This window comes from Rattus norvegicus, chromosome 3 (assembly GCF_021556685.1).
Source record: "Rattus norvegicus strain SHRSP/BbbUtx chromosome 3, alternate assembly SHRSP_T2T, whole genome shotgun sequence".
NCBI lineage: Eukaryota > Metazoa > Chordata > Mammalia > Rodentia > Muridae > Rattus > Rattus norvegicus.
Window position 1 is genome coordinate 20,790,045 of NC_141536.1, and position 16,721 is coordinate 20,806,765.

General features: G+C 45.9%; 1 pseudogene across 1 annotated transcript; it reads left to right on the forward strand.

Annotated features, from left to right (window-relative positions):
- The first annotated feature begins 278 nt into the window (after positions 1-278).
- Rps16l1 (ribosomal protein S16 like 1) lies at positions 279-806 on the forward strand (annotated as a pseudogene). Its single transcript, XR_015683456.1, has one exon. The product of XR_015683456.1 is annotated as a ribosomal protein S16 like 1 (transcript).
- Positions 807-16,721: the final 15,915 nt, after the last annotated feature.

Consider the following 16,721-nt stretch of genomic DNA (forward strand, 5'->3'; position numbering starts at 1 on the left):
TGAGTTTAATTCCCAGCAATCACATGGCGACTCACAACCATCTGTAATGGAATCTGATGCTCTCTTCTGGTGTGTCTGAAGACAGCAACAGTGAACTCACACACATAAAATAAATAAATAATTATTAAAAAAAAAAAGAGTTGCATTGATCATGGTGTCTCTGCACAGCAACGCAACCCAGACTAAGACAAGAAGGATCACTGCGACTTGCCAGGCTAGCTGGGAAAACAAGAGCCTGAGATCAGAGATAGACCCTGGCTCAAAGAAGTTGAGGAGGCCCTTTTCCGGTGGCGGCGCTGCGCGGTGAGGAGTTCGTGTTCATACTTGTAGCTATGTGGTCCAAGGGTCCGCTGCAGTCCGTGCAAGTCTTCGGATGCAAGAAAACAGCCACAGCTGTGGCTCACTGCAAACGAGGAAATGGGCTTATCAAGGTGAATGGACGTCCCCTGGAGATGATCGAGTCGCGCACGCTGCAGTACAAGTTACTGGAGCCTGTTTTGCTTCTGGGCAAGGAGAGACTTGCTGGTGTGGATATCCAGGTCCGTGTGAAGGGTGGTGGTCATGTGGCCCAAATTTATGCTACCCGGCAGTCCATCTCAAAAGCTCTGGTGGCTTATTACCAAAAATATGTAGATGAAGCCTCTAAGAAGGAGATCAAAGATATCCTCATCCAGTACGATCAGACCCTGCTTGTAGCTGACCCCTGTCGCTGCGAATCCAAAAAGTTTGGCGGTCCCGGTGCCCGTGCCCGGTACCAGAAATCTTACCGAAAAGCCAGTCTCAAGGATCAGGGTTTACCTTTGTAATAAACATCCTAGGACGACGACGACGACAAAGAAGAAGAAGAAGAAGTTGTTGTTGAGGAGGGCATCTGACACTCTTCTAGCATTTATATGCACACACTAACACAGACACACACACAAATAAATAAATATTTAAAAATCATATGAGTGGGGGGTTGGGGATTTAGCTCAGTGGTAGAGCACTTGCCCAGGAAGCGCAAGGCCCTGGGTTCGGTCCCCAGCTCCGAAAAAAAGAACCAAAAAAAAAAAAAATCATATGAGTGGGGGCTGGAGAGATGGCTCAGTGGTTAAGAGCACTGACTGCTCTTTCAGAGGTCCTGAGTTCAATTCCCAGCAACCACATGGTGGTTCACAACCATCTGTAATGAGATCTGATGCCCTCTTCGGGTGTGTCTGAAGACAGTTACAGTGTACTTACATATAAATAAATAAATCTTTAAAAAAATCATATGAGTGAATGTATATGCACACAGAGGCATACCCATACACATCCACATGACCGCATACACACAGAGTTTGTAAACATATAGGAGACAGTCTAGCTGAAAACACATCTTACCACAGGGGAGAGAACTGTGAAGGAGGCAAAGGAGTGATTCCACTTTTTAACCATCAGACCCATGGGTCATCTCAACTTTTATAAATAAGTCACTAATATTGTGCTTAAGGGGGAAAATAAAGCCCTTTGTTTAGCTGGCTCCCCCTCTGCATTTGTTTCACAAGCTTCCTTATGGTAAACTGTGTTTTCTTTTCTTTCTAAGCACATCACAACATTATGTGGCTTGAGTGACAAAGTAGACCTGTGAAAAGAGCCCCTTGTTATCATGTCCATCTCACCGGTCTGATTTGTGAATTCAAGTCTTTGTTAAATTCACAAAGGAAAAAAAGCATAACCAATGTTAATAAAAATGCTAGAAAATAGGCAACTCATATTTTGCTACTAACAGCATAAATCTGTATAAGCCTTCTGGGGAGCAATTTGACAATATGTATCAAAATTCTTTAGACTCTGTATAGTCTTTATTCTAGTGATTCTTTTGCTACAAATGTATCCCAAGGACACAATTAGGATGTGCACAGAGTTTCAGCTGCTAGGATAATCATTTGGAAGATGCTCATGATACTGAAAAATTAGAAACCACTTAAATATACAAGAATAGAAAATTACTTAAATAAATTATGTTCCATTCAGTAAATGGTGGCAAAGAAGCTCATTTAATGATGAGAAGCACAGTTCATGATACATTCTAAAAAGTAGGTCACTGGCAGTTTGTATTACAGGAGTCCATTTTTGCTTTAAAAAAAAAAAAAAGGCAAGCATCAGTAGCAGCATGCATAGAAAACAGGTGAGGCAAGCACTCAGGGTGTGAGCACGGTTTCTCCCAGGGGGTGAGGCTGAGAGAGGTCCTTTAAGCTCTCCTTTTAAATTGTGTTTTCAGCATCAGCCTTCTCTTCACCCCCAGCTAAATTTCTTGCAGTAAAAGTGCATCTGTTGGAATAAGAAAAAATGTGTATGTCAACAACCCGGATTGTTTTCTAGTAACTCCTTCAAAAATTTTTGGGGGAGGGGTGCAGGGAGAGGAGAGGGTGGAGAGAGAGAGAGAGAGAGAGAGAGAGAGAGAGAGAGAGAGCATGAATGCACATACCCATTAATGTGTACATTCCAGTCTATATGTGGAGGTCAGGAGGCACATTTTTAGAGAAATTTTTCTCCTTGTACCTTTCCCTGGGTTCTGAGGTTCAAACTTGGTCTCAGTCTCTAGGCCTATGTAGCAAGTCTTCACTTACAGAGCCGTCTTGCCAAGCCACCTCTCGCCTGTATTATTATTATTGCTATTATTATTATTATTATTTTATTTTGAGACAAGGTTTCTCTGTGTAGCCCTGGCTGTCCTGGAACTTGCTCTGTAGACCAGGCTGCATCAAACTCACAGAGACCCGCCTGCCTCTGCCTCCCAAGTGCTGGGATTAAAAACTTGCAACACTATGACCCGCATAAATTTTAAAGATTCATCTCTTCCTCCTAAAACAACTTTTTGTGACCTAACCTTTGTGCTCCCTCCCTCTCTCCTAGACTGATGCTCCCTACAATCGACTCTGGCCATCTCCTGAAGCCAGCTTTTCCAAGAAGCCTGCTCTCATCTGGACTTGCTTCTGGTTCCTGGACCCATGGCTCACAGTGAGCTTGCTGTCCATGGTCATGAGACTCTTGCTTCCAGAGTCAGTTCATTTCTCAGGGTGTCTCCAAAGTGGCTGCTTGGTCGGTCTCTGGATCTTTAAATAGATCTGGCTGCTTACACAGCAGGTATTTGGGTGCCTCAAACCCCAGCAGCTCTCAGAGGCTCCTCCCAGTAGCCTTCATGCAAAGCTTTCCTACTTCGGGATCTCACTCAGCTCCTGCTTGGCTTGCTATCCCCTCAGCTCTGTCCCACCCTGTGCTTTACCTGTGTCCCACCCAGTTAGGAGTATCTTTTGCTCGCATCAATGCTCTGGGTCATAACCATGGCCACCCTTTCTCAGGCCTTCAACCTTGTATGAATCAGTAGTCAAGCAAAGGCCAAGGCTGATGAAAACCATGGCTCTTAGGTACTACCCAGATTACATGCTAGACACACAGCATCGATGTGCAGTCGTTTTAAGTCTGTAAAGGCAGTCATAACCATGGCTACTCCTTTTCCGCATTGTTCTCTACAAGCCCCAATAGCACTTCACTCCGCACGCACCTCCATTCCCCAGAGTGTTACAGAGAGGCTCAGAAAGGTAACGCAAGCTTCCAAGGTGGCAGAGCTGGTGAAGAAGCAGGAGTCTCATTTCACACCAGCCCTTGTGTGACTGCCAACTTCATGGCCCAGCCACTACCCACTGCTTCTCTTACAGCCACAGACAGTATTTCCAGTGAGCTCCACCAAGATTAAATGGTTCAAGGTCATTTCACCAGAATGCAGAAGTGCCTGAAATCTTGGCCATGGTCACGTGAGGTGCAGGCAGGAAAGCAGATGTGTAGGATGTGAGTGAAGACGGAGCCCCTCCAGGAAGGAAGACCTGTAAGAGAAATACAGGCTAGGAGTGATCTTTCCAGGATCCCCTCTGTGCCAGAAACTCTAGATCATACCTGCCCCTGCCCCTGTCCCTTTGGCCTAAGGCTGAAGGACCATACCAAGTTGTGTCTGCTGAGATAGGCAGAAGAAGGATTGTCACTGTCCAACTACTTGTCCTGTGATGTCATGGGCAGAAGGAACGGTGCCTCTCGTGCTTCAGAGATATAATAAAAACCTCATCTGCCAGGAGTTAAGAGGGCCTGTTGCTCTTGCAAAGAACCCGGGTTCGGTTCCCAGCACCCACATCAGGGGGCTACCAACTGCCTGTGATTCCAAAGCTCTGTCATATGACACTGTATGGCCTCCACATACACCTACACATATGCAGAACACGTAAAGTCATAAAGATTCGTACCTATAAACAAAACAAACAAATAAAAAATAAAATAAAAGCTGGGCCGTGGTGACACACACTTTCATCCCAGCTCTGGGAAGGAAGCAGAAACAGGTGGGTCTCTGTGAATTTGAAGCCCACCTGGTCTACAGGGCAAGAGCTAGTTCTAGGACAGCCAAGGCTACACAGAAAACCCCTGTCTCAAAAACCCCAACTCAACAAAAACGTCACCTACCTGAGGCAGCAAGGTGGACCTGGGCCTGGAGTTATTGGCCGAGGTCCTGGAACTGTCTCTATTTGCTCTCCTAGGGCTGTCACGACTCCCCTAGGGGCTGTAGGGTTATGCAGTGTAAAAAACTGTTTGGAGAACTAAGAGTCAAGAAAAACCCAGGGCTGAGGTTCTAGAAACCAGTCTGGCAGTTCCCCCAGAAGTTAAACCTAGCAACCCCATATAAACCATGGTAGCCACCCAAGAGGAGGAAAATCATCTGCGCACATGAATGCTAGCAGCTCTGTGCACAATAGTCAAGAAATGGAGATAGCCTAAATATCTATTAACTGTTAAAGAGAGAAACTGTTAGATTTCAAGCCTGGAACGGATGGCTGAGGTGCCTGTTTAACATATCAAGGCAGACAGGGCCGCCAGGTTCTCCAAGCATCCCTCAGTCCCTACCTGTTACCCACCCTCTGGCTGGCACAACCCACCCCCTACCCTGAACTCTGTAGCCCAGGAAGCTGATCTGTTCTTCCCTCGATAATCCAACCATTTTGGCATCCCACCCACTGCCTTCTTTATACCTTTGGGCCTCCTTGGCTCTCTCCCCTCTCCTTCCCCCAGCCCACCTCCTTTCCTCACATGACTCAGATTAATCTGCTCACATCCATTCTGGACTTTCCCAGATGTCTCAGCTTCTGGCCATGCTGTCCTGCACATCTAATATCTAATAAATTTTCTCCTCCACCATACCTAGGAGCAGTCATGTTCCTTTCTTTTTTATTTCTTTTTTCATTCACAAACAAAATGTGCATATCTACACAATAGAATATTACTCTGCCATAAAAAACAAAAACAAAACAAAACAAACAAACAAAAAACCAGAAGGACTAACCTGTGCTACAAAAAGAATGAACCTTGAAAAAAACCAGACACAAATGTATCAACCACATTCCATTATAGGAAGGGTTAAGGCCAACTATAGAGACGTCTAGAAAACAGAGTGTGGCTGTTTTGAGCAGGGAAGTTGAAGCAGTGACTGCTGGTAGGTATAAAGTGCCTTTCTGAGTTCTGAAAATATTTTTGGGGGCCTGAAGAGATGGCTCAGCAGGTAAATGTACTTCCTGACAAGCCTATGTTTTGTCCCTGGAACACACAAAGTAGAAGAAAAGAAACGACAATCAAAAGTTGTCCTCCTGGGGTTGGGGATTTAGCTCAGCAGTAGAGCACTTGCCTAGCAAGCACAAGGCCCTGGGTTCGATCCCCAGCTCCAAAAAAAAAGAAAAGAAAAAAAAGTTGTCCTCCTACTCCACGGGGACATCCTGACATGTACATGTAAAACACACATACTACACACACACACACACACACACACAGAGAGAGAGAGAGAGAGAGAGAGAGATTGAAAGAGAGAAGTTGAGAGAGATTTGGAAATGCTGAATGATTATGGGTTTCCGACTTTACTGATATGCTGAAACACTGAATTGTACACTTCTTTTTTTTTTTTTTGAGGTTTTTTTTTTCTTCCCATCTTTATTAACTTGAGTATTTCTTATTTACATTTCATTTTTTTTTCTTTTTCCAGAGCTGGGGACCGAACCCAGGGCCTTGTGCTTGCTAGGCAAGCGCTCTACCACTGAGCTAAATCCCCAACCCTCTTATTTACATTTCAATTGTTATTCCCTTTCCCGGTTTCCAGGCCAACATCCCCCTAGCCCCTCTCGCTCCCCTTCTATATGGGTGTTTCCCTCCTCATCCTCCCCCCATTACTGCCCTCCCCCCAACAATCCCGTTCACTGGGGGTTCAGTCTTGGCAGGACCAAGGGCTTCCCCTTCCACTGGTGCTCTTACTAGGCTATTCATTGCTACCTATGAGGTCAGAGTCCAGGGTCAGTCCATGTATAGTCTTTAGGTAGTGGCTTAGTCCCTGGAAGCTCTGGTTGCTTGGCATTGTTGTTCATAAGGGGTCTCAAGCCCCTTCAAGCTCTTCCAGTTCTTTCTCTGATTCCTTCAACAGGGGTCCCATTCTCAGTTCAGTGGTTTGCTGCTGGCATTTGCCTATGTATTAGCTGTATTCTGGCTGTGTCTCTCAGGAGAGATCTACATCCGGTTCCTGTCTGCCTGCACTTCTTTGCTTCATCCATCTTATCTAATTGGGTGACTGTATATGTGTGGGCCACATCTGGGGCAGGCTCTGAATGGGTGTTCCTTCTGTCTCTGTTCTAAACTTTGAGGACATTAAGTTGTGCTTTGCTGTTCGCTGGGTGCTGGGACTGAGCCCCTCAGGGCCTCACAAATAGAAGCTAAGTGCTCCCCCACTGAGCTACCCGCTGACCTCAAACTGAGTAGGTAACTGAGAACGACCTTGAACTGATCCTTTTGGCCCATCTCTGGAGAACAGAGATTAGAGGCCTAGACCACCACTCTTTTTAATTTGCTCTTGGGGATCGACTCAGAACCCCTGGAGGTGCAATCAGGCCCCCTACCAGCCTGGGGATGCTCACACACATCCCTCCGGTGCTTACTCCTGGGGGGGGGTCTGTGTGTGTCTCTTCCTGTGTTCCCTCTTAGTGAATCCTAGCAACAGCCCTCTAAGGAAAGATCCTTTATTGCCTGGATTTCATAGGTAAGGAAACCAAGGGAAGAGGTTTTAGGAACTTGCCCGAGCTCAACAGTTCCGTAGGACTAGACTCCGGATTTCTCCCCTATCAGACCTGGGGGTCTCCCTGAGATACGCTGTCTTTTTCTGTCTCCTGTCTTTCTGACTCAGCTTTTGCTGATGGGTTGCAGCCTTGCGCTGTCTTCGCCCTCTTGTCTGGCTTGCAGCGGCATTGACTTTTCACAAAAGCGCAGCATCTGCGGCGGAGAAATCTTCAGGCTGCCAGATGCTGCTTCACACCCTCCCTGAGGTTGCCCAGATGAGAGGCAAGAACCGCCTCAAATCGAGACAAAATGCATTTGTGGTTTTGAAGGAAAGTCGTTAGAGACAAGACTCTTGTCCAAGGCCAAGGTTGCTTCAATTCTGTTTACTTAAAGTAGAAAGAAGACAATCCCTGCTCCAGCGTGTGGTTCTGAGCCAGCTTGCAGGAAGGAGGGGGGTTGTGTTGTGCTGTTTTGTTTTCTTTCTGCTGAGTATCCACAGCAGAGAGCAGGTGAGAGACAGAAGGAGACACTGCAAGCATCTTGAAGGCAGAAATAATGGGAGAAGATAGGAGGGGTGAGAATAAGTTTGGAGGCCAAGCTGGAAGCAGGGCTGAAAGGAAGGGTGGGAAGGCAGGCGGGGCTTGTGAGAGGGGGCCTTCAGAGCCCTGTTGGGGGTTGGGGGGTGGGTGCGATGGGGCTGCGTGGGTAGCCTAGGAGAGCCCAGCAGCTAAGACTAAGCTGGGCTCACAACTCCCCCCATAGTCTCTTCCTAGGCCCCCTGCCTCCAACCTCTCCCTTCCTCATCTTCCTCTACTTGAACCGGGTTTCTATTCCTTTCTCACAACACTTACATGGCTCCTAGGACAGAGAATAGAGAGGCATCCAGGAGAGGCGTTTCAGACTTCTGTGGGCTCAAAGTGCTAAATGCCAGGCTGAACTTTGGTTTGGTTTGTTTTTTCTCCATACAGAGGTATTGAACCCAGGACCTTGCTAATTGCAGGAAAGCCTACTTGTATAGTGAGGTACATTCTCAGGACCAGACACCAACCTTCCCTAAATGAACTCTGCCTTCCCCCTTCTAAATGTTCTCCTTTTCACAGATATGTGTTGACACTTCCTCAAATAGTACATTCTTTTTTAAAATTTGTATCTATTTTTAATCGACTCTTTTTTTTTTTTTCCTTTCTTTCTTCAAGACAGGGTTTCTCTGTAAAGCCATTGGCTGTCCTGGAATTCACTCTGTAGACCAGGCTGGCCTGGAAATCAGAGATCTGCCTGCCTTGTTTTTGTTTTTAAAGAGTGATTCTTGCTCTGTAGCCCAGGCTGGTCTTCAAACTATCCCTCTTGCCTCAGCCTCTTGGATGCTAGAATTACAGGTGTTTCACACGGTGCCTTGTAGGATGGTTTCTTTTTACTTATACAGTAAGGCAAGTGTGTTGAAATATGAAAGGCACATCTGAGAATGGTGACACACGTCCATAATCCCAGGATCTGAGAGGTAGAGGCAGCAGGTGCTGGTTAAAAGTTGTGCTTGGTTATGCAGTGAATTGGAAGCCAGCCTGTGCTCCAGGAGACCATGGCTCAAAGGACAATGGCAAAGGACCTTTTGAAAAAGATAGATATTCTATTTTTTATCTCTGTGTCTGTATATATGGAAACATGTGCTTTGGGGGGCCAGAAGAGGATGTCAAATCCCCTGTAGTTGGCATTAAGGCAGTTGTGAGCTGTGCATTGTGGGTGCTGGGACCTGAACCTGGGTCCTCTGTAAGATCAGCAAGCACTTTTAACTGCTGAGACATGTTTTCAATCTCTTGTTTATTTGCTCCTCAGTAACCTGGAGCTCATCAACTAGACCAGGCTGGCTGGCCAAGCGAGCCCCAGGGATCCTGTCTCTGCTTTCACAACCGTGGGATTACAGGTGCATGCCAATATGCCTGGCTTAAATCACAACACAACACAACACAACAACAACAACAACAAAACCTGTGTGTGTTGGTGGGGGGAGCCACCCCAGGATTACAGAGAATGACTCTGTGAAGTTGGCTCTCTCCTCCCACCCGTACATAGGTTTCAGCTTGTGAAGCAAGTGCCCTTATCTGCCCAACAACCTCACCAGCCCATCCCTAGGTTTTTATGTGCATTCTGGGGAGGAATTCTAGGAACTCAGGTCCATGCTCCAGTTGCATCATCTGACTGACTGAGGCATCCTCCACCCTAGTTCCAGCCCCATCCGGCTTCTAATACATCTCTTTCCCATGATTCCACTGTTCTTCACGTTACTCCAACTCCAGTAGCACAAGATGTTGCAGGGTGGACAGTCTACGGAGGAGCTCAGAACTGAACTCGGGGTTCAGACCAGCTGTAAGGGAACCTGGTACCCATACCACTCCTTCTTTATTCTCACTCTAGCCATGATGGACCCCCTCCCCCACCAGACCTTGCTGGCCTCATGGGAAGGGACAACCAAAAGTTGTGTCAGATAAGTCTCATTTCATTCTTGTCACAGCTTATGTGAAAAGGATCATTATACCATCTTAGAGAGGGTGAAACCAGATGGATTAGGGAACTCAGCCAAGAACATACAGCAAGTCAATGGTACGGCAGGATGAAGGATTGAGGTCAGGTCCCAAAGCACTAGAGTACAGCATATAGACAGGGGAGGGCAATAGAGTAAATCATAGTAATCTTAGGATTTACCAAGTTGAATTTACCAGCTATACTATTCATCTACAACAACCTGCTCACCTGGATGTACTAACACACGAACACACACACACACACACACACACACACACACAGAGAGAGAGAGAGAGAGAGAGAGAGAGAGAGAGAGAGAGAGAAACAGAGACAGACAGACACACACACACATACACACATATACACACAGAGACAAACAGACACAGAGAGAGAGAGAGAAACAGAGACAGAGACAGACAGACACACACACATATACACACAGAGACAGACAGACACACAGAGAGAGAAACAGAGAGAAACAGAGACAGACAGAAAGACAGACAGACAAACACACACACAGAGAGAGAGAGAGAGAGAGAGAGAGAGAGAGAGAGAGAGAGGCCCTGCAGACCAATCCAATTATAGGCTGAAGAATCCACAAGACAGCTCTTCACATATTGGCTACCCAAAGTCACAATCAGGAGGACACCCTTTGCTTCTTATGATTATTAGTGGTGGAGCAGGGACGTGGTTATCTATTCCAGAGCTAGGTACTGGGGCTCTGTCAACTCCTCCTTGTGTCTTAGGCATTAGTAGAGATGCATGGTAGCAGCTCAAGGAACAGGAAAGGATTTTGTCAGGCTCTGGAGTCCTGGCAATGCCATAAAATTTTATTTGGCCTCTGAGGAAAGTCACATCTCCACCCTAACCCTACCCCTCAGGATAGACAAACATTTTGCAGGAAGCCTGGGGAGGTTCAAGGGACTGTGTTTTCCTAAGTAACAAAAAAGTGAACTTCAGCTGCTGGTAGTGGTTTCCAGGTAGAGCTGGAGCCTCCTTTATTGCAGGAGGAAAGTTTGGACTGAACAGCTTCTCCGCCACGTAGCCGGTGGGACGCACACGGCAAATGCAAAAGATTTTTGAGAAACTAAAGACCTGAGACTACAACATTTTTTTTTTTTATTTTTTTTTTTTTTGGTTCTTTTTTTCGGAGCTGGGGACCGAACCCAGGGCCTTGTGCTTCCTAGGTAAGCGCTCTACCACTGAGCTAAATCCCCAGCCCCGAGACTACAACATTTTTGCCTTTGCTGATTTTTTTCAGACTTATTTGCTCCCATGGGTATCACAGGCTCTGCCTGGTCCTGCTGTGGTAAGAGTGTGGCAAGCATTGCACCTAAAATAACAGCTTTGAGAAGGTGTAATTCACAGACCATGCAGTTCACCCTTCTAAAGGGCACGGTTGGTAGGATTTTAGTGTATTCTCAGACTTGTTCTGATTCAGAACATTTTCAAAAATAAACTCTGTATCCATGAACAGTTGTTCCCAATTCCTTCTTTCTACCAGCCTCTGGCAACCACGGATCTATTTTCTGTCTTCCTGGATTTACCTATTTGGGACACTTTATACAAAGAGAATCATATAATGTGTGATTTTATAGAACGTCATACTCTGAAGTCCTAACTCTAGAAGCTCAGAATATGATCTTCTTTGAAAATAAGGTCCTAGGAGATAGAAGAGTTTAAGATGAAGTCAGTAGAATGAGCCTTAATCCAATATGACTGATATTTGTCCCCAAAGAGGAAAACTAGATACAGAGGTAGAGAGAACGGTGTGTGGGGATGAAGGTTCAGAGCGCCAGAGACTGACAGCAGCTGATAGAAGCTACAGGGTTGGGGTTTAGCTCAGTGGTAGAGCGCTTGCCTAGGAAGCGCAAGGCCCTGGGTTTGGTCCCCAGCTCCGAGGGGGAAAAAAAAAAAAGAAGCTACATAAGAAAAAAGTGTGGGAACATACTTTTAGTATAATAGCTTAAGCCACCCAGTTTGCGGTTCTGTTGTATGGCAGCTCCAAGACACTAATAGACATGTTGTTTTGTGTCTGGCCTTTTTTCACTGAGCATAATTTTCTTAGAGTTTAACCATATTGGAGCATGGATCAGTACTTTTCTTTTTTATGGCTGAGTAATATTCTACTATGTGGATATACCACATTCATTTAGCCACTTACCAGTTAACCAAATTTTGAATAGTTTCCAGTTTGATGGCTGTTATATAATAAATCTGCCATATATATTCACGTAAGTTTGTGTATGACTGTTTACCGAGCTCCCAGATGTGACTAAAATACCAGCTAGAACTTGAAAGAACTGTCCCTCTCATGAAAGTGTTTGATTTTTTTTAAAAGATTTATTTATTTTATGTATACAAGTACACTGTAGCTGTCTTCAGATCAGAAGAGGGCATCGGATCCCTTTACAGATAGTTGTGAGCCACCATGAGGTTGCTGGGAATCGAACTCAGGACCTCTGGAAGAACAGTCCGTGCTCTTAACCGCTGAGCCATCTCTCCAGCCCGAAAGTGTTTGATTTTAAACTCAGAGACCATTCAAGTAACACCCACACCCATGGGGACATGGGCTCATATACATTCATTCACACACACTATGATAGTTAATCTCCATTGTCATCTTCCTGGAATTTAGAGTCACCCATGGAAACAGACTTCTGAGGCTCTCTGTGAGGAAGATTCTAGATTAGGTTAATTGAGATGTGGATGGCATCATCCTATGGGCTGGGATCTGCTCTGAATGAATAGGAGAAAAAGAAGGAAGGAAGGAAGGAAGGAAGGAAGGAAGGAAGGAAGGAAGGAAGGAAGGAAGGAAAGAAGGCAGGCAGGAAGGAAGAAAGCTGAGCCCAGTGTTCATCTCTCTCTCCTTCCTGCTGAGGTTGCCATTGTGACCAGCCAGCTGCCTCAAGTTCTTGCTGCCACGCCCTTTCTGACTGACATGATGGACTGAGTTTGCCCCTTTCCTCTTGAAGCTGGGTTTGTCAGGCATTTTGTCAGAGAAATAAATAATTAATTAATTAACACACACACACACACACACACACACACACACACGTGTCATATCACCACAACAAATACTCCTTTGAGGCCCTTTGCTCTTCCAGAATGTGGCTGTTCAACAGAGAATCAGACAGAAGTCCCATGACACTGAGGGAGATGAAATTTCCAAAGAATACAAAATTTGAATATCATTGAGAACAAAAACCAAAAATATTCAAAGGAGTACAAATGGGCCAACACAGTTTCTATTGATTGCCACAGGATTTCTGGAAAGGCACGGCTTTACCAGCACACAAGTTAAAGATGTACACGTGAGGAAAAGCACATTTGACATCTATGCAGGGCTCAGCTGGTGCAAAGACTGGCTGCCTGGTTCCTCCAGAGGACCTGGAAGCTTACATAAGCAAAACTGCTTAGATCAGGGCGAGCACAGGAAGATTCGATTTCACTGTGTCTGTGAGCAAGCAGGATCAGAAGCTATTCTGAGCAGCCACAGAGGAAAAGTGCCAGAAATCATAAATACAGCAGTCAAACCCGTCCAGCGGCCAGATCAAATGTGACATTCCCAAAGAATGTGTGAACAGGGTATCTTTGAAGCCGCTGATACTCAAAGAAGAAAAAAAAAAAGAAAGAAAAGAAAAAGGCAGAAAGCACCTTAGTGCAGGCAACTGTGAAGGCCATAGGAGTGAAGGCTTGATCCCAGACAGCACAGTCAGGATGAAGCAGAAGAACAGCAGCTGGAAAGGTGTGGGTCTGAGCCGCCCATTGAGCAAATATTGATTCTGGACACTGTCTCTGCCGATCATTTGTACGCGCTGTTCTTTGGCCCCTCGCCCTTCATTTTGTTCATCCTCCTGTTCCTTCCGTTCTTACTGCTCCCTGGATGTGCCGTGCTCCTGGCTGTGGTGCCAACTTCTGCAGGGCAGAAGTCTGCCCTAGCTCATTTACCTCACTTCCAGAGGACAGGGCAGCTCCTCCTCCCTGGTTACCTCCTTCTCCTCCAAGCCATTCCTATCCATTCCGTTGTCCAGAAACAACTTAAAAGTTTTTGCCTGGGGGAAAAACTAGAAGAGAACTGCCTAGGTGTCCTAGTCCTGACTCCTGCACAGTACAGAAGGAGGCACTTCCGATACCCTCTTGCTCAAAACGTTTCACTCAGCGCCAGGTGACTCCCAGTAACAAAAAGAGCCATGTTAAGTCTTTAAGTACCTGCCATCAAGCTGGCTGCTCTCCCTACCTCTGCTGCCTCCAAGGCAGTAGGATTCAAGCCTAGGTCTCCAGTAAGTCATCTCCGTTCCCAAGCATGGCTAACATGCTAAAGTGTGGACAGTGCTCAACGTACCTGCTGGCATGGTGAGGAGCCAAAGACTAGCGTGTGTGTGTGTGTGCGTGCGTGTGTGTGCGTGTGCATGTGTTGTGTGCGTGTGTGTGTGCGCACGCGCGAGTGTTTAAAAACAGCTTCTCATGTAGTCTAGGATGCTCTTGAACACACTAGATAGCTGAAGTTGACCTTGAACTTTGACCTTTCTGATTCCAACTCGTGTGTAGTTGACATTAGACGTGTGCACCTCCGTTCCTGATTTAATCATGTTGAGGATTGAACTTAGGATTTTCTTTATGCTAAGCAAACTCTTTACCAACTGAGCTATATCCCTAAACCCTTAAATGCTGTCTTTATTGAAACTGTCATCCATGCAGCCCACAGTGGTGGTACATGGCTTTAATCCCAGCACTCAGAGGCAGAGGCAGGTGGATCTCTTGAGTTTGAGACCAGCCTGGTTGCAGAGTTGCACTACAGCCAGGGCTACAAAGGAACCGTAATCCATGTACCACAAAACTCATGCTTTTAAATAAATATAATCCAATGGCATATTCAGAGTTGTACAACCATTACCTCTATTTCCAGACTATGCTCCCTTCCTGTTTGCCCTAGCAATGACCTTTTTTTTTTCTTTTTTTTTTTTTTGGAGCTGGGGACCAAACTCAGGGCCTTGCGCTTCCTAGGCAAGCGCTCTACCACTGAGCTAAATCCCCAACCCCTTAGCAATGACTTTTTAAAAAATTCTTTATTTGCCTATTCTGAACAAGTGGATCATACAGATCGTACTCATTGGTGCCTGGCTGTTTTTCCAGGGTATAATTTTGTTTGTTTTGTTGAAACAGCCTCTCTGTGTACTGAATTTAATGTTTTTAAGGCTCATCAATGTTGTACTATATTCTGTTTAATAGTCAAATAATATTCCTTTATGTAGATATACCACATTTTGTATATCCACCTATCAGATCAAATTTTAGTTCTTTCAACATTTTAGTTCTTTCTACTTTTTTTTTTTTTTTTTTTGGTTCTTTTTTTCGGAGCTGGGGACCGAACCCAGGGCCTTGCGCTTCCTAGGCAAGCGCTCTACCACTGAGCTAAATCCCCAACCCCTTCTTTCTACTTTTTAACTGTTACAAAAATGCTTCGGGGTTGGGGATTTGGCTCAGAGGTAGAGCGCTTGCCTAGCAACCGCAAGGCCCTGGGTTCGGTCCCCAGCTCCGAAAAAAAAGAAAAAAAAAAATGCTTCTGTGAGGAGGTTGGGGATTTAGCTCAGTGGTAAGGCCCTGGGTTCGGTCCCCAGCTCCAGGAAAAAAAAAAAAAAGACAAAAAAAAAGCTTCTATGAACATTCATGTATAAGTTTTCATGTGGGTACATGTTACCACATGTTACCACATGTTACCACATTTCACTTTTAAGTAGGTTCTTCACCAGCTTTGTTTTAATTTGATCTGTGTCTTCCTTGTCTTGTTGCAATGATAAAAAGCAACTTATGGAAGAAAGCATTTGATTTATCTCATAATTCAAAGAAGTTTGAGAAGACTTCCTCGTCGTGGGGAGGCCACTGCAGCAGGAGGACGAAGCAGCTGGTCACATCCTGTAATCAGGAGTCAAGGGACTGGCGAATTCTTGTGCTCAGCTCGTGCCACATCTTTATGAAGTCCTGGAGATAAGCGTTTCTTCCAGCTAAGCAAGCAGTCTACCAACTGTACTACGCCCCCAGACTGATCTCCCTCATGCTCCACTTGCTGTTACTGGCTTCTCTTCCTGCCTCTTGGCTTCTGCCCTCGCAGAGACAGAGCTTCTGTCCTCTCCGAGGCTCATTCTCAAACCCCGAGAGATGTGTCTGAGCAATTGGGATCTGGCTCTCCAGAGGCACATCAGAGCATACCTTAACTCACTGTCCAGGAAGTGGGTCAGATGGGCCAGACAGGCAGTTTCGGTCTAGCGAGGGCTGTGGGCGTGGCAGCTCTTAGAATAATCCATCATCTTGCAGTATAGATGGAGAAGTAACAAATGAGGCTGTGGAGGTGAATTTGGCTTGAAAAGCACAGAGGACCCTCTTGGCACAGAATATCATTAATTATTGATGGCGTTAACAAGACCATTATTGTTCAACTAGAAGAAGTTCTGCTTTCCCGGAACCCGGGGCCCAAAGGTGGTAGTCATCAAGTGCAGCAGTATTAGATCCCAAAGTTCCTATCAGGTAGGTTTCCCAACACACTCAACCTCTCTCTACTTTCTCCCAGGGGTGGGGTTTGCTTCTTCTGGATTCCTCTGAACCTCTTCCTTGTCCTCACCAGAGCCGCTAGGCACATAGCACTCCCTGACCCTACTCCTACACATGCAAAGCCCAGACCAGATCGCCCTTAGGTTCCTCGGGGTTCCCCAGGCACTTTCACTTTAAGATTACTTTCACTGGAGACACAGTGTGCCAGAAGGCCAGGGAAGAATCTTGTTCTCTCTTCAGCACTACCCACAACCCAGCTCATATGTGCCAGGCCCATGGAGAAGAAAAACTCTTCCTCTGTTCCAGTCCAAATCCACGGGTACAGCCTGGGTCATAAGCTATACTAGAACAATGACCCCAGGGCCACATCGCACTGTCTGACAGGAGCCTACCTCTGAGTGGGTAGCGGTTGAAAGGGATCACTGAAAACCTCACAGACAACCCCAGTGATGTCCTTGGCACCCAAGAAAGTGAAAGCAACTAGGAGTTGGAAAGAGAACAGGGGCTGTGTGACCAGCTTTCCTTGTCCCTGATGCTACCTGTGGGACCCCAGAGATGGCCTT